Genomic DNA, 24,870 nt, shown 5'->3' on the forward strand with positions numbered 1-24,870 from the left:
GTTTTTGAAATCTGTATTATAATTCCCTTTTGGTCTCCCAGTCTTCCCGTTTGCCCCGTTACCTTCTGTTAGGGGAGTTTTCCTAAAGTCCACTTGAGGTAAGACTTCATAAAATGATCCCATGGCATACAGGTCCCCAACTCTTAGTGTACGTCTGTACTACTCAAGGAACCTTGATAGAGTGGCAAAGCAGTCAGGCTTATCATAGGAGGAAGATGTGATCTGTAGGTATGTACACTGAACCCAGTTAGTTCAGTAGTCCAATAGAAAAAACACTTACACCAATAATTTGAAATTCAAATATATCTTTTATTATATTTACACAAGGAAGTCAGAAATATACTTAGTTCAATTGACCAACACACCAACATGCCAGGAATAGTTATAAATACTTTTTAAAGGCCACCGCTTCAGTGGTAGTTGCTCGTTGTACAATTGTTAGAGTTTAACACTAATGACAGTTCTACCTTATTATTGGTATGACCTGCACTCGCGTTAAGACAAAGCTATACAGTAATTTATTTCTTTATTTATTTAATCGTTATAGTTGTGCTTAGTTCAAAGAACTTATACAACAGTTACAAATACAATTACATTTCCATAAAGTACAAATCACATAACAATTAAATAACATTTAGGTAAGACATAAACACACATATTTAGATACATATACAATCCAATACAATCAATTCAATTTAATTAAGCCATAATTAGTTAATGACATTTCTAGATATAATATACCTTAAAACATATTTAAATCACCATTAAAACAGTCACAAGACTATCTTATTTCCCTTACCATCATTCTCAGGCGGGCAGGTCAAACTAACAATCAATCAATCAACGCCAGACTTGGACTATGTAATTTTAGAAACACTGTTAGATACCAATTTCATTCACGGTATATGGCTATCATAACGTACCAACTGAACCAAATATATTCAAAGGCTATTACATCTTTAGTCCAGACTCTGTAAAGTGCAATGTGCATATATTTTGAGGTAGTATTCAGGCAATAATGCCAAAAATGATCAGCTTGAATCGAAGTATGGTCATGCACATAACGCAAATACTGGAGAATATATGATCAGATAATTACGGACAACTAGTCAACACATGCCTAAGTGTCTCAAGATTATCCGACATTTTACATATGCAACAATATCATTTGGTTAGTGGTAATTTCCATTGCGACCCATAACTTGCCTTCACTGGCAGTTGATTTGTTCTCATATATAATTGGAATTTCTGTACCAATGGGTCAGGGCAGCGTATCAAGTAGGTTTGTGGTCGAAAGAACGTGCACCATTCCTTTAAATAGTTATGGTGTTCGCTCAAATGTTTGAAATTATACTCCCAATTCTTTCAAATCAATTTTTTACAAAAGCAAATTTAACAGATTGATACTTGCCACAGCTTGCCACAGCAGGCACGATCTATTGACCAATCTAAATCAGTATATAGCTTTCTGGATGACACATGGCATTCAGTGGTAGCAAACCTCTTTGTTGTAACAGAAAAGATTTTAATGACAATAGCCCAATTTCTACCCTAATATATTGAATGGGGCAGGAAGGAAGTAATCGTGGGATGTTACGCCAAAAAAACCTTCTATTTTATTGAGCTAAGAGAGGTTTTTAATTGATAGTGCCTCTAACCCATATGCAACGACAGGAACCATCCACTGTCTATAAAGCATTACAATTCCCTTCAAAGAGTACCCAGCATAGTTGGATACAAAACTAATTTGCTTAGCTCGACGAATTTTGCTTTTAATGTTTACTTTACTATCAACAATCACACCTAGGCACTTATAGCTTTCAGTATTATCGATGATCCCCCAAGAAAAAAAACATTCTGGGTTTGTTGACTTTTTTTGCCGAAAACAACATTAATTGGGTCATTTTTAAATTAATGCTTAAAGAATGTTCTTTGGCAAACTGTCCTAGTTCTTCGAGTTAATATTTAATTCCATTAAAGGTATGGTCAACAATAACTAGATCATCCGCATAAACTATACAGTGACCTTAATGTTCTCAAATTTAACAGGACAATTTGCATTGTTGTCTAATCGTTTTATAATTTTAGCTACATACAGGTTAAACAGCAGGGCTGGCAATAAGCAGCCCTGTTTGCCACCCTTGTTAATTTCAATAAGGTTGGATAACCGTCCTTCATTATCTAATCGTACTTGGCCGCTATTATTAGAATGAGTAATAACAATATATCTAACAACCAACTAGGACAGTTCATGTCAGCTAGTAATTTTTAAAGCTTCTGGCAACTCACACTGTCGAAGGCAGATCTAAAAGCTACAAACGTAGCATATATGGATGGATTATTTCTGCCCTTGGTTCTTGATATAGTCGCGCCCAACAACCATATATTATGGGTTGTGCTAGTCTCTCTCTGAAGCCAGATTGAAACAGATTTAATAGCTTGTTGACTTTAGCACAACTTTGTAAGTGATTGGGCACTGTAGCTGCAATACTTTACTTGTAGAGAAAAGTATTGATAATAAACAATAGTTTTCTGGCATTTCTCTTGACCCAGTTTTAAAAACCGGTATAAGCATGGATGACTTCCATGAGGCTGGAATATGATGATCAACACATACTTTCTTACAAAGAGTAAGGATAATTTCAGCCCATGTATCTGGGTCCTGTTGTATAACTATAGATGCTAGGCCATTAGGGATAGGGGCTCTACAAAATATTTCAAGCATACTTTTCTTTGAGAATTTTAGTGGACACACACCGGTGGTGTTACTTATTGGGGTTTCAGGACAATCTTCATACATTGTCATAGAGTTGTATGATATCCATTTAACTTCCTCGATTGAATTCAAGGGTTGCTGTTTGGTATTTGTCCTAGCTTTATTCAACATATTCCAAACAGAACGAGTGTAATTTTTTCCCCAGAACTCCCATCAATGTCTTCCACTTACAGTTTAACTTTACGTCCCTTCTACGTTTACACCAGTTGTGATAGGTGTTATCCAGTTTTTTTAAAAATTGTAAGGTATTCATTTATTTCAAGATTCTTCTTTTTTATTTCTTGGAGATCCTTCTGATGAATGTGTTTTACTACCAACAGCTCACCATCGCATGATCTATCAAGAATCTTCTCAGTGGCAACATTAGGGATACCAGGTTCAGTGGCTACTTCAGATGTAGTGCATTTCATTAACTCTTCAATCTCATCACTAGACATAGCATAGATATCTATTTTTAACGTATTAATCAATAACCAAATTGGTCATGCCATTTTTTTACTTTTAGTAATATTCACTTTTATTCTGTTGCCCCGTAATAAATACCAATATTCTTGGGACCTCTTATATTCCCACTGGCAATTACTATAGTCAATGTGGCTCTAATCAACGAAGGATCACTATGCCCTATTTGACACACTTTGAAATCACAAATGTAGTTATGTACAGAAGCATAACCCTATACATAATCTAAAGTGGCTGATTTATTACCACTAAACCAAGTGCATTTACCGGGAGAGTCCCTTTTATTTCTACCATTCAGCGACCTTAGTGCCCATTCGGACAAAAAAGATCTCCATTTCATCCCTTTTACATTGCATTTCAGTTTCAGTAGCACATTTGTTGTCGCCAAGTTATGAAAACACTCAGACATTGGCATCACCCCACATTGGGCGTTAAAATCTCCCCCAACGATTATCATGCTGTTATATTTAATCAATAGCCAATCACTAATGAAGGCATCTATTGTGTCAAATATTGATTCAGTACATTCACCACTGGGGGGTCATAGATATTAATTATTGTCAATTCTATTATTATGTTGCAGGAGAAGTGGCTGATACAATATATTAATTATCAATACATTAGATGTCAAAAAACCTGTATTGCTAGCACATTATTAATGAATATGTGAGGAACAATTTCCCTGGCGTGGAAATCATGGGTGAGTCCAGTCAAAAGTCCCCACTACCTTTAATACCCTTTTCAGCTCTCAGTTGCAATAATCTGTGCGTATCTACATGAAAATCCTTTATCATCCACTTCTTCGTCAACATAAAAGTAGAATTGACAATAATGTCATCAAGAGACGTGCCTAGTTTAAGAAAATGGGCATGGCCACGCATATTCAACGAGGCAACAGTAACTGCTCATGGTTGTGGCATTTGTATTTGATTCACTAGGTTCTTCAACCAACAAAATCCAACCTGGTTATCAGTTACAGTATCCAATATAACCTTAGGCATTTCATTATTTGTTTACTTGCAGAAGTGTTCACATTGGCTTTGTTTACTGGGAATAGGAATTTCTTTTTCAAGGTCACAACCAAGAAAGTTCAATGATTCAGTTTAGGAGCATATCAGAGATGCTGTTGCAGGAAGAGCACAGTGGACCAATGATATTGCCCCAAAGTCACTTTTCATTGGTTCAATACATTCGAAATCGCATGATTTACGAATCCTCAATGCAGGTATTTTAGTACACGAAACTATCAATCAATAGACCCAATACAGATCTATTGATTGATTCCTTAGTTCTCTTATCAGGCTTTTTGCTAAAAGTTACAACTCTGTTATTTAACTTTAACGTACATACAGGAATAGTAATCGATGTTTCCACTGTCGGTTTATCATTGACTTTTCTACCTATAGGCTTTGCAACTGGGAGTAGAGTACTCATATTGCTTACACCATTACTTAGCACATTCTCAGATATATTATGATTCTCTTGGAAATCCGCTGGTATTTCAATAATACTTTTATTACTGTCTTGCAAAAGCCAGCTAGTCAGCGTGCCAGTTTCATGTTTGTGACGTTTCCATTTACGGTTAGCTCGTTTCCGCATACGTCTTGCGTTTCCTTTGAAATCAGTTTGTGAGCTGGCTGTAGAATTCAAAGGATGATCGGAGTCAGGTGCTACATCTTCAACGCAAACCGGTGATGATCACTTCTCCTAAAAACTGCTTTCGTTTCTTTGCCAGTTTTATGGCTTGTTTGCGGTTAGGATAGGTTAATAAAAATGTGTGATATAGCAGAAAGCTCAAAGTTCTCACCAGAAAGAATCACTTTAACGCCATCCATCGATTTGTTAGGCGAAAGTACCCCGTTTCTTTATCAGTAATAATCATGTCTCTTTGATGCTGATATAGACAATCAAGTATTTCACTGTGTATTATTGATTGAGTATATATCCTATTGCATATCTTCATTAATATTTTAGGGGCAAAATGAAGTCAACGATTTGACGGGGTGCATTACCCGATGTCGGAATAGCAGTATTCTGCTCAAATTCATTATTTTCCAGTGGAGTTGCTTTTTTAGGACGAAGGTTATTTCTTTAATCTCTATCAGAAACGTTTGCAGGGTATGAAGCAGATGGCATAGAAGGCGGAAACAATGGGGGAGTACAACAAAGTCTGGGAGAATCCCCAGCTTGCTTCCCAGAGTCAGGTCGATCGTAGGTAGGAGCATTACAAGACTCCTCAGGTTCTGCAGCTGCCCTAGTATAGCTGCATAGTCGCTAACAGAGGTCAAGCGAGGAATTGTCATCTACGGCACCAACGGAAGGTGCAGATGACAAACTTAAGTGTGCCCTACTGTTCCCGGCGTGAATTTGCGCAATCACAGTGTGAATAGCTTGGCTCCTCTCTTCACTCACGGCACCATTACCGGGTTTAAAGAAATCAATTATTTGTCCGGGTGTTTTCATAATCTGAGGTTTTAGTTGCTTGTGGGCAGAGTTTGCAACTGCTATCTTTACGAGCATTCACTCGTTCGTCACGTTGGTACCCCGTACTTATACGTAGGGCTTAGATTTACAAAGGTTGTAATGTATGCTCTTGCTGAGTTCTTTTCCTGGCATGGTTGGAGCATAAAACTAAGCAGTAGTAAACAAACTCGTTGGACTTACCAGTCGCAGTTTCACTCAAATCAAAGTCACTGTGACAAAAACTCACGCTTTATGGGTGGCACGCACCAAAAGACAATGGCGGACGTAGATGAAAAATGAAACGACGGGCACTAGAAGTAATTGCCTCGTTCCGCCGAACACTGCCAAACACACTCTGCAACACACTCCGCTACACGCTCGGTGTGTATGGCTATGTTGAAATAGAGTTTTCCAAAGTGGCCTGATCAGCAGGGCAGCACGGGTTAAAAACAGACTAATCCTCCAGCACAAAGGAAAAAAGACATGGTCCACTGCAGACAGAAAGGCTGCCAAGCACACTCTGCAACACACTCCGCTACCAGTTGCAGACTCTGCTACAGTAATAGCAAAACCACATACTATAAAGTCTATTAGGAAGGAAAAGGGTTAGTTAGTCAAACAGAAGCAGCGCTTAATGTTCTAGACACACTTTCTTGGCAGAGACTTAAGAAGCAGCAGAACAGCAAAAGTTCCTTAGGATACTTTTAGTCTCTCGGAAAAGATACTAGAAGAGTTAGCACAACGATGGAGACCATGCAAAAGGACTCACTAAAGGGACACAAGCTGGCATCTTGGTTCTAAGGTTATAGTGGACACCCTGGACACCTCTTCTCGCACTCCAACACGCTGGAGAAACTTCTTGGTTCAAGGTAAGCAATGCCTTTCACCCCAGATTAGAAGAAAGGCTTGTAGCTGTATTCTCCTCTCTGCGGCAGCGACTCACTGACCCAGTCTCCTGATTCCTCAGGATGGTGACAAAAGGAAGGACTCTAAATGGGATGCCTCAGCAGCAGTCTCGAGAGAGGACCCTTGGCATGAATGTATTCAGTCTCGTTAGTCAGTCTGTGGTTTTTGCGCCTTTATCTCAGCACCAACAAACAACAGTATTCTACTGATCAATCTTCTTCAATTCCTGCCGTCCTGCATTCTGGTGAGGTGACTTGGATGAGTTGGACCATGTCTGTGGAGGATCACCTGGAGCTCAGGAAAGAATGGGTCAGAGGTCTCCTCGTATTCACGGTCTGCACTTCTGTTAAGGCACAGCACCTCGAGAGATGCCTCAAATTGCAGTTAGTATCAGGGCTATTCGCTCCCACCAGCTAAAGGGAAGGAGTCATCCTCTTCGTAGCTCCTCTGTCAAGTAGAATTCAAGGTCAGGACAGCAGTGGTCGCTTCACGGTGATGCAAAGGGTCTGCAGGCATCATTGTTGCAGTGGTCGCTTCATGGTGATGCAAAGAGTCTGCGGGCATCCTTGACTATCCTCTTCTTCGGTTACTTCAGTTTCCAGTGGTCAACTTGCCTTTCACCTCAGGAACCTCACCTTTTATTCAGTGTCAGCACACACTCCCCTGCAATGTCTCTCAGAAGTTTACAGAAAAGGGCAGGTGGCTGTCCAATTAGGATAAACTTCCCCACAGTGGGCACTGGTTGCATTCAGGCACTCAGGTAGACAAAGGCGGGGGAGTGAAAAACTCCTCCCCCACTTCCTGCCTGCCCAGACACACTGGAGTCTAGGCAGGGACACCCAAGGGTTCCCGCCAAAGGCAAAATACACACACATACCTTCTCCTCCTAGAATGGTAGAAGAAGGGCTGACAAAGAACAACAATGATGGATATGGCACAAAAATTAAGGATCCACCATGCTAGAACATAGCTGACCCTATTGTGCACAACCGAGACTGTGAATTCAGCCTGCAGTAAAAAAAATAGCACAATAGTTTGTAGAACACATCCACTGCCCCCAACCATAACTATAGGGTTGTCTATGTGACTAGAAAGTCACAGGAGCAGAGAGAGGGGGGATACTAGGTATCCCCTTGGCACTCCACATAAGGTGTGTGTGCTAATCTCTCATAGTATAAAGTGTTAGGAAGTGTAAGTTCCTTAAGAACTGTAGTTGGCAAGGATAAAGGAAGAATCCCAAAGGGGAGTCCAAAGGGATCCCAGCAACACTGCCCATAATGAGCTGTGTGCTGCAAATGTTAAACACAGATGCCTCAAAAGAGATATGGAGGAATGTGTACTCCATAGAAAAGGTAAAACACAGACAGCGGAGTTATAAAAGTCAGAGCAAATAAGAATTAATGAGTGGAAATAGGCTCCAGTCATTAAGGATAGAAAGAAAAATGTTCAGAAGTCCATCAACAAGTGCTGGGGGTCTCATTAGGAGGGGGGATGAAGCATACAACTGAGAAATCTCCCTAATATTTTCAATAATGTCATGGAATGTCTCTGGGCTCTGTGCCTGTCGGGGAACTTCTCTCTTGCTCCTCCCTGCCATCAGTTCACTGTTGCTGGCATCCTCTTCCTGGGATTCTTTCTCTTTATTGCACTGTCCCAATGTTTCTTCTGGCAGCTGGGTCGATTGCTGCTTTGTTCTCTGGATGGTATTGGCATTGGTTTGAGGGCCGCCTGCTCACCACGTATCATTTGTGGTCATGCCACCACCTTACATTGCGCTCCAGCCCTATCTGCTTCATGCGTCTGGGATACACTGTGTCTCTGGCGGCTCCCCTTTCCTTCCAGCACCAGCTTGAATGTTGCAGGCTCCATGGTATGCTTCTGCTCTGCTTCCTTTAGGTGTTACACAGGAAGGTGGCCTCCTTTGCAAGTGTATGCGTGCATCTCTCTCTACATTGTTCAGTATGTACTATCAACTCAGCATGCTCATCTCAGTTGATTGGAGACTTGTATTTAAAGAGATACTTTCTCTTTCTTCTTGATAATGGTATAGATTGGCTTTTTCTTCACCCAAATCTTGGGACTTGTAAGTCTGTGATATTTTAGAGAGTACCATGTATGCCATTATGTGTAACAGTTTTGGGAGTTGCTCACAGGAACGGGAGTACTTGTTCTCTAAGGGAGGTCTCACTTTTCTCGACCCCTAGGGAGGGTGTTACGGAGTGAGATAAACTCCCTAACCTCATAGGTGGGGGCCCCCATTGGGGCGAAGGGACAAATTCCCTCGATTCATCACAGCAACTATGCGTGTAAGTTTTGCGCTGCACGCAGCATTCGCATGTGTTTGTAACAATGTAAATAGCATGCTAATGAGCACCTCTAACCTGCATGTGACCCAGCAGTGCAGGATGTGGCAGGATGTAACACACTAGAGAAATGCTTGTGGGGTGGAGAGGCGCACTGCGGAAGAGGTCCACAACAGGATGGTTCACCTCACCTGGCAGACCAAGGAGAAGATCAGCAGGAATGTGGCCTTTGCACAGGCTAATGGTTGTGGATCACTAACATTTTGAGGAGCTAACTCCACTTGAAGAGGTCCCCATTGGCCTCATCATGAGTGAGCAGATGGTTGGAGTTGGAGGCATGAACACCTTTGCTGCCACATCTGGTGAGTGCCATGTGTGCATGATATATATTCTTTACCTCACCACATGATATGCAATCAAATGTTGCAGTACAGTTGTTCGGGGTCCTTTTCTCCCATCCATTATTACTACAGTAATGCATCCATGATCAGCTCCATTACATGTTGTGCGCCACAGAAGGTGGATCGATGCATGACCAAATGTGCACCGACATGATTGTACAGAACACTGAATGCATTGAATGTTAGCCACCTGGGCAGTCCACATTTCTGAATGCCCTGTTTCAATGTGAGATGCATGTGTAGCAGGTCCTTTTTTGTATGTATAGAGCGATGAAATATACCTCCCGTCACATCCCTACATCTTCTCTCCGACACCATCTAACTGCATTTTCGACTCTCTAACAAACAGGGCCCACAACCATCTATCTGTATGCTTTACTCTGCTCAGAATGGTTAATTCACGCCTATTACAATTGTACATTTAGCTGCTTCTATGATGTAACTGCGTTTACCTAACCACTGTTAAATCTCACTGTACCTGTCAACACTTGCATCCATATGCCTCAGGGTTAGGCGTGCTATACAAATGTCTAAAATAAAAATACATTTGAATTCAAATATGCATGATCAACTGGACAGGAAAGCCTCTGAATATTACTGTCTAACTTTGTACAGGTGAGGATGCAGCGGATGAGGAGAAGGAGGAGGCATACCCACCACTGAAGCCCGAGTTGCTGTGCCTGGTGAGAATCCCCTCCTGTTCCAGGCCATCATCAGCAGGCCTGCTGACTCATCTTCCGTTGATGCTGCCGAATCCGATTTGGAAGGCATACAGGGGGACATGTTGGAGCGACCAGCACTGAGTTGTCTGGAGGCCATGGAGCGCCTTGTCTTTCTAGAAGCTGCTAAGTCTGAGGAGGAGAGCCATGAGACCCTGGGCATGGCAGTAGAGAGGCCTGCATCAATAGTTGATACTGTGTCTGCAACATTGCCTCTACAATCATGGAGGCATCAGTGGAGGCTGATGTCAGTGGGAGGGTTGTAAACCACCAGCCTATGACAGTGCACTGACTGTGAAAGGCTCGGGCTCCAGCATCCCGGATTGGTAGGCCACGCACACGTGGTGGACATGTGCCTTTTGGGCACTTGGAGTGGCAGGAGGAGTTGCTGTGTTCAAGTGCCCCAAAGGACGAGTTTCTGCATGAGATGGCCAGGGACATCCATCATCTGGCTGATCAGGTAATCTCCTTCAATGCAGCTCACACTGCCGAACTACATCTATTGTGACAGGAGAGGCGAGAGGACATGCAAAACCAGAGCCATGCAACTCGCAATGATGGTTCTGCCACGAGGCAATCCCTGCATGATGAGATTTCAGCCTCACGGGACATCCTGCAGCAAGAGATGGTGACTTTGAGGCAAGCCCTGCATACAGAGTTTCTGCATGAGATGGCCAGGGACATCCATCATCTGGCTGATCAGGTAATCTCCTTCAATGCAGCTCAAACTGCCGAACTACATCTATTGTGACAGGAGAGGCGAGAGGACATGCAAAACCAGAGCATTTACCTGTGAATCTTATGATACTTAGTTACTGCAGAATATAGATGCTAGACCGTGAAGATTCCAGGTTCTGGAGTGGTGAGTGGAGAGGCATTGTGTGAGGAGAGGAGGACGGTTGTGCTGTCCATGGCTAGGGGCCGTTCTCCTTGGATAACAAATCTACTACAATTAAAGATGTTGTAAACTGTCACAGTGTCTCTGGATGTATTCATTTCAACATAACAGAGATGTTGGCCTCAAGGGACCTAAACGCCCAAGAGATGGATTCCTTGAGACAATTTATCAATTGGAGACACCAAGGGTCAGCATGCATGCTGACTCTATAGCCACTTGCGATAGCCATCATCAGGACCTAGTCACAATTGGGGCACTCATGCATACATCCCTCCCACGAGTGGCCCTAGCCAATGTTGACCAGGCTTTGGTCATGCGTGGTCAGAGTCCACCATCCCTGGATTCACCACAGGATGGGTTTTCCATCTAAACCACACAGGTGATGCCATTGGCCATATCCCCACACACACCCATCCTGTTCCCACCACCACCACTTCTTCATGCAACCTGGTGTCTATGAGCCTGTGGAGGGAGTATAGATTAGTTTTCTTTTCTTTTTTCCCCTGTCCAGGGTGGACTCTATTTCATTTGTCCTCATGACAGAGCCATGGGGCTCTAGAGAGCAGTGACTCAACTCCCCATTCTACTAGGCTCATTATTGTGATAGGACATGTGGACATGCTCAGTGCAGTCAACTGACATGGTTATGTGGATTGCTAAGGCTCCCACATACAGGTGAAAATTCCATTCAACAATGATGTGTATGATATATGCAGTCTGTCATACAGACTCCTTTAGTGAGTCCAAACAAATGTCCAATGTCATTTTAGATTTCTTGCCTCATCCAGCGCCCAGAATAACCCTCAAGCACTCTATATCCACCAAAGCCCCCATTACCTCTGCTGGACACTGAGCCTCCTAACACCAATGCAGATGCCCCATGTTAGGTGGAGGTGGTGAGGGATTCAGAGCACACCAGCAGTATCAGCAGGAAAGGTTGTGCATTAGCATGGCTGGTGACACATGCATCCCAATAGTTGCATTATGTGTGTGGGATAAATTAACCCACTCAGCTGTGCTTTACTACATCACTTTTCTGCAGTGGTGCAAGAAACAGCACAATGGCAGTGCTGACGACTGTGCATTTCAGGATCTCTAAACTGTGTGTTGCAACAACCAGAAAATGTCCGCATCACCCTGCCACACACATTTCATGTGGGGTGGAACAGAGTACTCTCTGCAGGAATGTGCCAGTGTGCTCTGAAACATTTAACATGGAGTGAAATGAAAGAGGCAGCATTACTTTGCTGAAAACCCAAAATGCCTCTTTAAAATTACACCTTTTTCAACCTTTCAAAGTGCTGCTTGGCGCTAAACTCATTCAGTACTTATGAACCACTGTGATTAAAAAGGCCCTGCAATGCCCAGGATCATCCATTGTGTCTCAGCAGAATTGGGCATCATTCTTGAATGATAGCTCCTGTCAAAAATATCTTTGAAAAATCAACCAGGGGCTTTGTTTTCATTTTACACAGAAAACGCGTCTATTTTCTTTGCAAAAGTATGTATGAATCAGCTGTTCAGAGAAAGACTCTAAATAGATACCTGTTTAAATGCATCCATGCTGCAAAACAACTCCAGCACTCAAGAAAAGAACTATGGCTGCATAAAGTGTGTATTTGCTGGATATGAAAACCGAATTTAAAGAAATAGGTAAATGAGCTTTTTCTGACTGAAGAGAGAAAATCGCCTATTTAAAAGTAAATTGTTGTGTGAAGGCCTATTTACTTAGCAATGTAAAAGGATTTGTTGCTGGTAAAAGTACACCTATAAACTGTTTTGATTCCACAGGTTTCAGTCAAGATGTAAAATGAGAAAATAAAAGCTAAAACTCATAGGCTAAGTTGGCAAGCTATAAAAAAAACTTGCTCTGTCAGTTGCTGGCCTTGAGAAAGGGTGACACCTCATAAACTTCTGGCACAGGAAAGCGCTAATTGCCAGTTTAAAAGACTTTGAATGCACCAGGACAAAGGAACTTCACAAGCTCATCAGACATTCATCTTTGCTCCAAGCTGGGATAATAGCAGGCTGGGACACTCACCAGAGGTGCAATAAAAACTTCAATTAAGACTGTAAATTCCACTTTGCTTTGCAGGAAGTAACAATTCACATCAGATCGGGGAAAGAAAAAAAACTGATCAAGTGAAAATGGACTTCCTTTTAGCTTTAAAGGCTATTTTGTAAATGTAATTTAAAGACGTTTAACTTTGCAAGCAAGAATTAGGAAAATATGAACAGTTCGTAGTTGTAAATCTAATTTTATGTTCTTTCTTTGAAAACTTGGTAGAACTCATTACTGCATAAGGAACAGAAGTTATAAAAAATGACAGATCACGGGAAAAGTATTGATTTTGCGAACATAATATTTTGTACATACATCCCTGGGGTAAATGTGGATCTGTGTACAAAATTGGGAAATTGTAGCCCAAATCATTCATGTTTAAAATGACCAAAATGTGTCAGCAAGGCAAAACCAGGTCCCACAGACTTGGGGTTTGGATTGGAATATGGTGCACAAAATATGTAACCTGTGTATCTGACTTTCTCAGAGGTTGCAACTGCATAAATGTGTGTTTGTGGCAAAATTATATTTTGGTTCCAGTAGCTAGGGGAGGTTTCTAAACATTGTAAAGATCACCCCATAAACATAACATGTTTTTTCTGTGATCCAATCAGCGAAGAGCTAGGAGGAGACTTCTACCTTGCCCAATTCTGTTATTAGAGGCAGGAGTAGTAAGCCTGCCCTGGTCATATACTTTAGTGATGTCATCTGGCATGATAAATTAGGGCCCTTGACAGCACTACAGGTAGACACTAATTCCTGACTTTCTTCCTGAATTCCTGCATGGTGTCCGGTTCCAGATTTTAATTGCAAAGCCAAGGCCTTTGCATTGCTGATCCCGTTTTCAGCTAGGGCTCAAATTCTAAAAAAAATCCCAAAAACCCAAGGGAAGCATCCTGATCCAGCCTGGCTTGCTGCTACTAGAGGCATGCCTGCTGCAAACTTGTCACCCCGCTGATCTGTAGTATCCAGTAACCAGAAGTGCCAGTCCAGTGCAGTCCGGTGTCCAGAACGGCCCAGCTGATCCTGTCCCGCCAGATTTACCCAGCTGCCCTTTGTTAGACCAGATCCGTGTGGTGACCAGAACCCTTGACAGTCCAACATCCTAAATTAAAGTGGACTGTAAGTATTAATAGGAATTATAGAAAACCATAGCATACCTTGCCTTGTCTTGTCCTATTCCGACCTCTACACCATCCTATCCTTACCTTAATAACATGTAAAATTGTGAGAATCCTTCTTGCAATCCTGTCCTTGATTTATCTTGATAAGCGCCCTTTCTTTAGTCATTTTTATCTTGTGTAAATCCTAAACTCTCAATCCTATTTCGAGTGATCGGATTGGTTCCGCAAGGGCGGACACTGGAGATGAAGTCATGAATCAACTCTAGAGCTTAGTGTGTCCCTCTTTGGTATTCTAGCCTGAATGCTCTAGTATAGAGTAAAACTTAGAGTAAAAATATTCTTGTCCAAACTGAGTTTCTTTTCTTTTTTCACTACCCGATTTTTATTGAAAACCGTTTGGTTGATTTTAAGTGTGAATCAACATTTCTGCAAAGTTTTACACGTGTTATTTTTACTATCAATTGTTTTAAACTGTCCATTCATTTTATAATTGTATGCTTTTGCTCAATATGTGGGTTGAGGAATATTGCAGGGGGAAATCCTAACTTAAGTGCTGTCTTTCCAAAAAAGCCAAAAGTGTTCTGTCTCTGGTGTTTTCCATCTGTTTTGCTAAAGGGTTAATGTAAGTGCATTGTTCACATTCCTATCTGTTATTGTCACCACATTGGTGATTGCTGCTCTCTATTAAAAAGTATATGTTTGATTTGAATTTTAAATAAATAAATATTACCGTTACCAACCAGCCTGAGTCCTGGTCCATCGTGTCCTGGGGTATTTGAAAAAGGGGTGTGATATGAGTGATGTATCTCTCAAATATTGAACCTCTATATAACAGAATAAGCATTTCAGTTGTGCGCTGCATACTAGGCTGAGACCAGGGTGTATCGCCTGATTGAAATCCTTAACATGTGTTACACATAGGGTTGGGCATATAACATTCAATATGGTGAAAAATGGGTGATGGTCACAGTCACTAGAGTTGTGTGTTGACCTACATCATCCTACATCATTGAATGTGTCCTACATCATTGAGTGTGTACATGTCTCATTGATCCGCTATGCATGCACTGTGTGTTATTGGTTACACCTCCATGACATGCTTCTTGGGGTCAGTCTCCTCGATATGTTCCCATGCACATGTTTTTGGTGAGGGATGATGTAGTTGATTCTTTTTGTGGGACATTATATTTATACTCTATACATTTATGCTCCTGTGATGTCAGCCTTGCATGCCATCTCCTGACGTATGTCAAGTAGAGACTCAATGATGCATGAGCATGAAATACAACTGACTCTCACAATTCACGTAAGAGAATGCATCATCCACATGCATGACAAGTATGCATGTGGATGATGTGTGAAGTATACTGTCCATTGCTGGTGATATGCAGATGTTGGAGGCCTAAATGTCTGTCTCATCTGTATTGTGTAATGTTGCTGCTGTTTCCCAAGAAGCAGGAATAACTCTGTTAAAAGATGAGAGCCAGGTCTCAGTGATACACATGAAATGTAAGTTAAAGTGCAAAAACAGGCCAAGAACAGAGTGTGCTTTTTGGGAAAGTGACTGAGAATTCCAGAGAGCAACATTAATGATGGAAAAATGAGAAATTGAAGACGATAGACAAGATAAGAATAATTACGAGAAGCGAAAGACAAAGAATAATAATGGGAATTCCAACGAGTGGGAATTTTGTTAGGCATAGTAACAGCAGTATTAATTAAACAAAAATCAGAGCAGTGCTGCCTGTGCTCCTCTCCTCCCCCAGCCACAGCATTGATTGAGTGGCTGCTACTGACGACCTCCGTCCCCTGATTGTGCCGCAGATTGCCCCCTATATCTTGCTGCTGTATTTACTACAGACGGCCATCACCTCGTGGTGCATATATTCTGTGGTTTGATTGCGAACTGCTCCCGTAAAATGGCCGCCACCCATTGAGCATTGCACAGTTGTTTATCTTGGTTGCACAGCAACCTGCGTAGTTGAGGCTTCTTAGCCTATCGAGGTATACTGGAGGTGGAAGCCGGCCTCCCACGACAAAGGCCTCTAGACTAAGGCCCTAACTGTCTGTGCCTGTCCAGGCAATTACAGCTGTAGGGCACGCCACTCTGCCCACGCGTATTCCCAACCTCACATTGTCACTGAGACTCTGCTCGCATGATAAAAGGAATCATTTCGACTCTGCAGACCTCGCCTATCTGGTACAGGAGAGCCATACAGGATATCTCACACAGGAACATCCATTTTACCAACAAGATAGCGCAGTAAGCGTACTAACCTACTTGCTAACATATGCCACCAGTGTGACAATCCTCCTCTGCATACTACGCAAATTATCCTACACCAGCTACTACGTACCACACACATGATGTTGCTGGTTAAACCACTTTGGACCTAACCCATATCCATTAGGATTGGACCTGCTGGCCACTGTAAGGGTCACACTTACTGTCTCCTACATCTAGATGCACTCTTTATTTCTGCTGTACTCCCTCTATTTTGAGTTATGTGTTAACCGCAAATTAAGGTGCATCCTTTATAATATTACACATACTGTACGTCGCACTTTGCTCATCGCTGTTTAAGCCATACTCACTGAATGTTGCACCATGCTCATAGCTGGTTAAGTCATGCTCTCTGATTGTTGCACCTTGCTCATAGCTGTTTAAGCCATGCGCACTGAATATTGCTTCTTGTTGGACACTAGCGGGTCATAGGTACTGAATGCTTTGGATATTTTTCACCTTAGCTCTCCTTTACCTGTCCCCTTTATACTGCTGCATTCTCTAAATTGCGCATTCTGTTGGGTGTACCCACCTAATCTATATTGCTAAGGCAATCCCTATGGCACAATACGTCCTTTTCTAGTACTATCACGCACCCTTTCAGCTACCCCATCTGAAGTTTGCACTTTCTTTAACCCCCACAGTGATCACCATTCATGTCCTGCACACCCTAAGTATCTACTCACCAAGCCAATACTGCAATGGTAGTATCTACTACTTTGATCTGTCTATTTCACCATTTAGTCATGCATTCGGATCCACGTGATTTGTCAGCGGGTAAATTACCTGCGACGGAAATGTTTGCATTGGAACTGTACGCAATACAAAATGTTTGTACATTTCCCATGAGAAGATTTCCATTAGAAATCACACAGATTCTCACACACATCCTCACTCACACTCCCAACACACGGCCACCACACCTCAACCCCCAACGTACCTTTCCTTCAGATGCGCTGTGTCCCTGCTGAGCCAGTTCCCTTTCACTTCCATGATCGGGAACCGGCGCCGTGGGTCCTTTTCTTTTTTTTTTTTTAAACATCTAAAAACATTTGCTCGGGTGAGGTGCGGGGGTGTCCCCGCAATCCCCACCCACTATACTGTATACCATAGTGAGTGGGGTGTTGCGGGGGACCCCATCTTCTGGCAGGGGGTTGGGGGGTGACCCCCGCAACCCCTGCTCACTTTAGTGATTAGGTGTTTCAACCCCACCGAAACACCTAATCACATACCACAAAAAATTCAAACTTTTGGTAGTTAGAACTTTTTGTGGTGTGTGTTTTAGGTGTTTTGGTGGGGTCGGTTATTTTTATTCGGACATTTCGTCCTATTCCATGCATTCAAGTGCTTATAGAAACTCAATACAGCAAGCCCAGTCGGCATTGTCCTCCTCTGTCCTGCATCATAACATGTACTAATGGTTCCAACACCTATCAAGGTTCAGGCCTGGCCCGTATTTGTTGCCCTAGACATCACCCTCTCCCATGCCCCACTCCATTCCTGCCCAAAACAGCTGCTTTCCCGTACACAACTAACAGAACCACCACCAATTAATTTACTCTACCCATGGGTTCAATAGTCACAGAAGCCTTTCCCGATTCCCAATACCTTATATCAGGCTGTTCTGCCAGCTCCACCGCCACTACCTATCTTACTACCCCTTTTATAGGTTCCTTGCGTAGGTCATGCCTGAGCGCAAGAACCCAAGCTCACACTGCCATACTTACAATACCCATACGGGGGGCCACTAGGAGTTTTTGTTATGCTCACAGGGTATTCACAGGGGCGCAACACAATACTGGATAGAGGCCTAAGCGCTATCCCAGACCCCTCTCTGCTTGGTTATGTGCCAGACGTTGGGTAGCGCCTATAACAGGAGAATGGAAGGTTAAGATTCTGGTTCTGTGATGGGTGGACTCCCACTTCTCTCTGGTCCAAATCCCCTCCCTTGGGGTTATTGCTCACCTTAGGTTTTTGTGCGTTGAACTCTCTGTCCTGCGTCTCTGTGTAGGGGCGCGTGGTTCATGTGGGCGTTCCGTGGACCTAGTTGCTTTACTGGTCCGTGTCCCCTTCCATCGGGTCCAGACCAGCTGTGACTCCGACTCTGCTTGCTGTCTTCCAGGTGAGTTATAATGTCTTTTCCGTCTTTATTCTGTATCTTTCTTTCCCGTTGTTTTCTCTGCCTTCTCTGCGTCTTGCTCCACTATGCTGTTCCCTAACAGTGGGCCTCATTACAAATCAGGCTGTCCGGAAATAACGGTGGTGGTAAACCTGCCACCACCGTTGTTTCTGGACCGCCTGATCCCGACTCCTGCAGGCGGGAGGTGATGTTCCCGCCAGGTTTGACCTGGCGGGTTTAACACCGCCCGCCTGCAGGCAGACGAGGAAACACCGGCAGCATTACGAGATGCTGCCGGTGTTTCCATGATCCCCATTCCAATTGAGTCGCATAGGACTCAATGGGAATGGGGATTAACACCATTCCGCCTCCGTGATTCCCGGAAAACCGGGGTTGTAATGCCCCGGTAATTCCAGGAATCACAGAGGCGGAATGGTAATACGAGTCCGGCGGTAACCAGGCGGTTTTACCGCCTCGGTTACCGCCGGACTCGTAATGAGGCCCAATGTCTCTTTTTGTTTTCACAGGGATGGTTGTAATCTCAGAGTTGCCACGCCGATGGCAAAGACCACGGTGTGTTATTGATGCACGTAGCGCTGCGCTGTTTATTGCTGTTAATTGCTAACCTGTGTTCTCTTCGTACAGGTTGCATTGATGTTCCGGAGTGATGAGCAATTGAAGCGCTGCTTGCCCAGGTAAGTGCTTTGTTAATGCTGACCTTGTTCCTTCTCCCTTGCAGGTTGCGGTGAAACCCGGAGATGGGTGAGGTAAGAGAAGCACAGGGTGCTGCCAGGACTCGCTGCTTGCCCAGGTAAGAATTGTTATTAATGTTGTCCTTGTTTTTTTACCTTTGTAGGTTGCAGCAAAATCCAGAGATGGGCGAGTTAAGCGAAGTGCAGGATGGATTCAAGACCGGTTACTTCACAGGTAAGTGTTCTTGCCCACTAATGCTGTTCTTGTTCTTCCAGGTTATTAATGGAATCCGTATCTAGGGCTTCAGGATTGGGCCACCGGAGAAGCAGATGAGCAGGAGCTGGACACAGTGAGCGTTACGCTGCAGGAGTGCAGAATAACGTGAAGCGTGTTCTGCTGTTTGGTGTGGTTTAAATATCCCAGGTAAAGTCGTTCCAGGCCAAGTAGTTCCAGGCCCAGCCACACCCAAAACACTAGACCGCATGGTTTGGTTCTAAAGAACTGAGCTCTGTAATAGGCCTCCATGTTGGATTAACATCCAAAACTGGTATTGCTTTATTCCTGATAATATGCCTGGCGCCAAAGGCACCAGGACTGACTCCATTTATGTTTCTGATGGAGTTTTAAGGCCCTTGGGGCCAGTGTGAAGGGCTTTAGCCCCACTGCTGCCAGGGGTCTGTTATACCTGAGGGGTTTAGGGGCATGGATCGTGACAGTTTTAGACTCTCCACCCGCACTTACCAGCATTCTCCAGCAATCTGTAAACAATCTGTAAACAGAGTAGCCTACCAGCCGTTCATCCCACTCCCCTACATACAGCCCCTGCAAGACATGCAATGCCCAGACCCACATGTCTTCCTGTCCAGCTCTGACTCCTCAACACAAACACCTGTACTCCAATCCTAAGGCCCAGCACACTATAACTGACCTCATAGATCCACCTCCTACATCTAGTCCACACAATATCCTACCCAACACACATTTGAAAGGAGCATTACTAAATGTGCGGCCCATAGGTGCACACGCTATAGACATACACAACCTCATCCTGGACAACACCAACTAGATTTCTTAGCCTTGACTGAAACCTGGCTCCACCCAGCTTCAGGTCCATTACTTACTCTAGCCATTCTGCCAGACTAAACCATCCTCAGATCCGACCGAAAAGACGCCGTAGGAGGAGGAGTAGCCATCATTGCTAAAACCTTCCTACAGTTCAGAGTTTGTAACACAGATATACTAGATGGCTACAAGCTTCTAGCCCTTAAACTATCTGCAGATCCCAAAACAACAATCAATTTCCTTTTATTTTACAGAGCTCCCAGCTCATCTAATCACCCTGACATAGATATCCCTTTACTGGTTACCCGTCTCCTTAAACCTAAGATGAAATGTATATTATTAGGAGACATTAACCTGAGCTTCAACCACACTCTGGATAATAAAACCACAGTTTTACACACTGCTCTACTAGAAATGTCAATGCACCCACCCACACAAAAGGTAGAATCCTAGATTGGATATCAACACTGATCACTAACGTCTTCCTTGAAGACATCCGAAAAAAATCTCCTGGTCAGATCACTACTTAGTTTGCTTCAGCGTATCAACCACAAATGCCCTTGAATCACCTGTACCACCACCCATTCCAATCTTGTTGACAAACGTATGTAAGCTCACATCAGAAAACCTGACTTCAATCCTGAACAAACTACCCGATGCCCAGCCCAAAGCCAATTCTAATCCTGATAGCATATCCCTCTTCTATCATTCCTGTTTGCAAACTGCTATTGATGAAGTAGCTCCACGCAGGTCTGAACTTCCCAGGCCCAAACGAAACAATTAATGGTTTAACGACAAACTCATCGAACTTAAAATAAAAAAAGAGCACTATAACACCCAACCAGAATAAAACCCTCTAATTAGGCCACAAAAGAACTCCAGCTAATCTTACAAAAATATAAACTCACAAGTATCACCCATAAATCTAGTACCCTAAACCTATGAATCTCCAACGCTGCCTCCAACAGTAAAGAACTGTTCTCAATTCTTAGAGAATTGGACACACCCATCTCTCCTCCTATCCCAGCCATTACTAGGAAGGCATGGTGTACTACCATACAGAATGCCCTAGCCACCAAAATTAAACCCTTCCAAGACAAAATCATTATGAATAGAAATCTACTTGTCCACAATGATGATACCGCCCGACTGTTTTAACCAACAACAAAATATCAGCTACCTAGTTCAACTTCACCCCAGTCACTCAAGACCAAGTACACATGACCCTTGCCTCCCTCAAACCATCAAACTGCAAAGGAGACAGCTTTTCTGCCAAATTAGTCAAGACCTTTGACCCCACCCTAGCACCTATTATCACAAAATGTATTAACACTTCCTTCAGTAACAATTCTATCCCAGCAGACATTAAAGAAGCCTAGGTAAACCCCTATTGAAAAAACCTACCCTGGACCCCACCATTTCCACTAACTATATGCCCATTACCACAGTCCCATTCCTCTTTAAAATAATTGACAAAATGGCGTCCACCCAAGTTCAAACACACTTAGAAAACAATCACCTGCTAGTTGACAGACAATCAGGCTTCCGACCCAACCACAGTACAGAGACAGCATTACTTGACTTGAAAAATCAGATGGACACCATCAGAGACTCAGGGAACATTTGCATCTTACTATTACTCAACTTGTCCACTGCGTTTTATTTAGTGGACCATGACAAAATATGCCTAGCATTGTCAACAAACTTCAATTTCTTAAACAAAAATACCACATGGATCTAACTCCAACATAGACTTACTCATCCCCCGTTGCAAGAACTCAAGAACAGGAGGGTACAGCTTCCCTGTAGCAGCACCCAGGTTATGGAACTCTCTCCCCTCGAATATAAGCAACAAGCCCTCACTTCAAAAAAAGAAGTGCTTTTCTTCCCAGCTTGTACTTCTCCTACACCTTCCCCTCCATCCTTTGTTCTGCTTCCCCCTTCTCATCTTCCTATTTCCTCTACTGCCCATAATCTTGGTCTCTATCTTGACACTGGCATGTCTTTTACTCACCATATTTCTACTATCTCATGCTCCTTTCAATATTTTTTTAACATCCATAAAGTTAGGACTTTTCTTACTTTTAGCACCACCAAACTGTTGATCTTATCGTTTATCTTCTAACAGTTATTTTATTGTTCTGTTTTACTCTTTGGTCTTCCTGTTTGTCGTCTTGCTCCCTTAAAGTCTGTTTTCAACAAATACGTACAAATAAACTAGTACAAAAAAAGGAATGAGAAATTACCTAATTTATTTGACTGAAAAGCGTAAGTATTTTGGTATATGTCAGGGCATAAATTAGGGTAGTGAGTGTTGGGTGTCCTGACCCACGTTTAAGCTATCATGCCACAACATTTGGTGCTGTGGGCTTAGAAAATTCAAGATGGCGGAAAACCCACATGTGCGCCGAAATCCAGGAAAGCTGCGCAGTTTGTGCGCACACCGAAATGGTTGCCTCACTTGCCACCCACCAGTGCGAGAATGAAAGGCCGGGTTGCCATGAGGGAAATGGGTTGCCAAAGGAAAAACAGTAGCGCCGGTTAGCTTCAAAGCGCTTTAAAACCACCATTGGACTACCCGCACAGTAGTCTGAAACCATTGGGAATGGCAATGCTGATTGCCAAATGCAACTTAGAATTGTGGGGAATTCATTTGTTAAATCCCAAAAATGGGTGCAGTACCAGTACTCACCACTATCCAAAAGCCGGCAGTATAAAACCACCCTGTGTTTCTCTGAAGGCAGGCTCAAACTGTCTATTTTAAACATTGCAACACATCTAAAAACTCACTGGACACCAGCAGACATTTGGTAGAATGGAGTGTTGTGTGCCTACAAAATCTGGGAAATGAAGAGCCCAGAACAATGCTTATAACAAAACTGCTATGGAGTCAGCAGTTTAAGTTGCACTGGATTTAAAGACACTAAAATCGAAAATGTTTAGATTAAATGAGTGACCTATGTTTGGTGTCACATGCCTTTGTAACCGTTTAAATGTCATAGTTTCAAACTTAGAATCAGCCTTCCAGCTGCATATGTGAAAATGTTTAGTTTTATTTGAATGCAGAAACTGGGGAACAGAAATGACAGCTTAAAGAGATTCCAATTTGCCTGGCAACTACCCCCATCAGGAGTGAAACTTGAGTCACAGCTGTGTTCCCAGGCCATCTGCCTTTTTGCTGGCCACACTAAGGATATGCCATCTATCTGATAATTGAATTACCTGTGCTCTGCAGGAAAGTGAACAAAGCCCTGTCTTGGCAGAAGCTGGGAGGAGCACTGCCTGTGAGAGCAAGCTGGCTTGGCAGAACTGGATAAACCAGTATTTCTACCTTGTGCTGAGAGGAAACCACACCCCTTTGGAGCCAGAACATAACTTTAAAAAGATGGATCATTCATAGAGCGGACATGTGAAAATTTTATAAATGATACCATCATTCTTGTGATTTTTCTGCCCACAGTTTAAGAGGTTTTTAGAACCGGTGGTATGTTCAGGGGGGTTTTAGCGGAAAATTGGATATTACTCTAAATGTATGCATGTTAAAAATCTGAAACTTCATCAGTTAATGTCCATACTCCCTGCGAACATGTATGTAAAGTTGGGTCAATGTCAGAAAGTGAAAAATCAGTTAAAAAGTCAATTATGTGCCATTTCTGAATGCAAGCTCTTAGAAACAGCAGATTTGGACAGAGACATGGCTAAATTCAGCCACACCATGTATATGTAATTTCAAGCAACTGTGTAACTGTGAAATATGTCTTTTATTATCAAATATAGAATGTGTGCAATCTGACAGAGGAGTGTCCTATCTGCAAGCCATAAAATGACATCCCTCTGACTCACAGTTCATTCCCCAATCAAATGATAAATGGAAGTTTGACCAATTAGAAGCTGAGAGAGAGGTAGGGTCAGTGATGCTAGAACACACCCACATTCTAAACACATAAAAGCAGACAGACAGGACAGATAGGGACTTTCAAATCCATCTGCCGCTGGAAGCTCTGCCGGAAAAATCCATACTTTACCTCCATCAAACCTCCAGAGAGCCAAACTAGAGACTTCAATCTATCCAGAACTAGAGACCCAGACCAGAGAACCAGAGAGAGCTGACCCAGATCACTGTGAAGTGCAGAGACCAGAGGCGAGTTTAAAACCTGACCAGATCCATGGCGAGGCCCATTTCACTCAAGAATATAGTGTGAGTACATAGCAAAACTGTGCAGAACCAATCTCTTAGTTAAAATAATATAATTCAATCCTATTTTAATCTAAGTAGAACTGTCTCCTAACTGTCACCTGTCATTTGTAAAGCTGTCACTTGTCATTTCCTAGTTGCAAGCTGCACTTGTCTTTTTGAACTTTAAAATTTCAAATCTGAAAAACGACCTTCACAAAATCGCTCATATCTCCGCAACCGTTTGTGCTAGAGACTTGCAATAACTTTCATCTGAAAGGTTAGAATCGTGGCTTTCCTATGAACCCTTATAGTTTTACCGCAATCGCGGAACACGCATTCGCGAATTTTACCGCGATTTGCAAATTTCTCCACATGTAAAATCAGCTGCTGCTTGCCTTCCATTTGCCAGAAATTCGTTTAA

The sequence above is a fragment of the Ambystoma mexicanum genome, chromosome 2p (genome assembly GCF_040938575.1).
Source record: "Ambystoma mexicanum isolate Mex_15411 chromosome 2p, UKY_AmexF1_1, whole genome shotgun sequence".
NCBI classification, from domain to species: Eukaryota; Metazoa; Chordata; class Amphibia; order Caudata; family Ambystomatidae; genus Ambystoma; species Ambystoma mexicanum.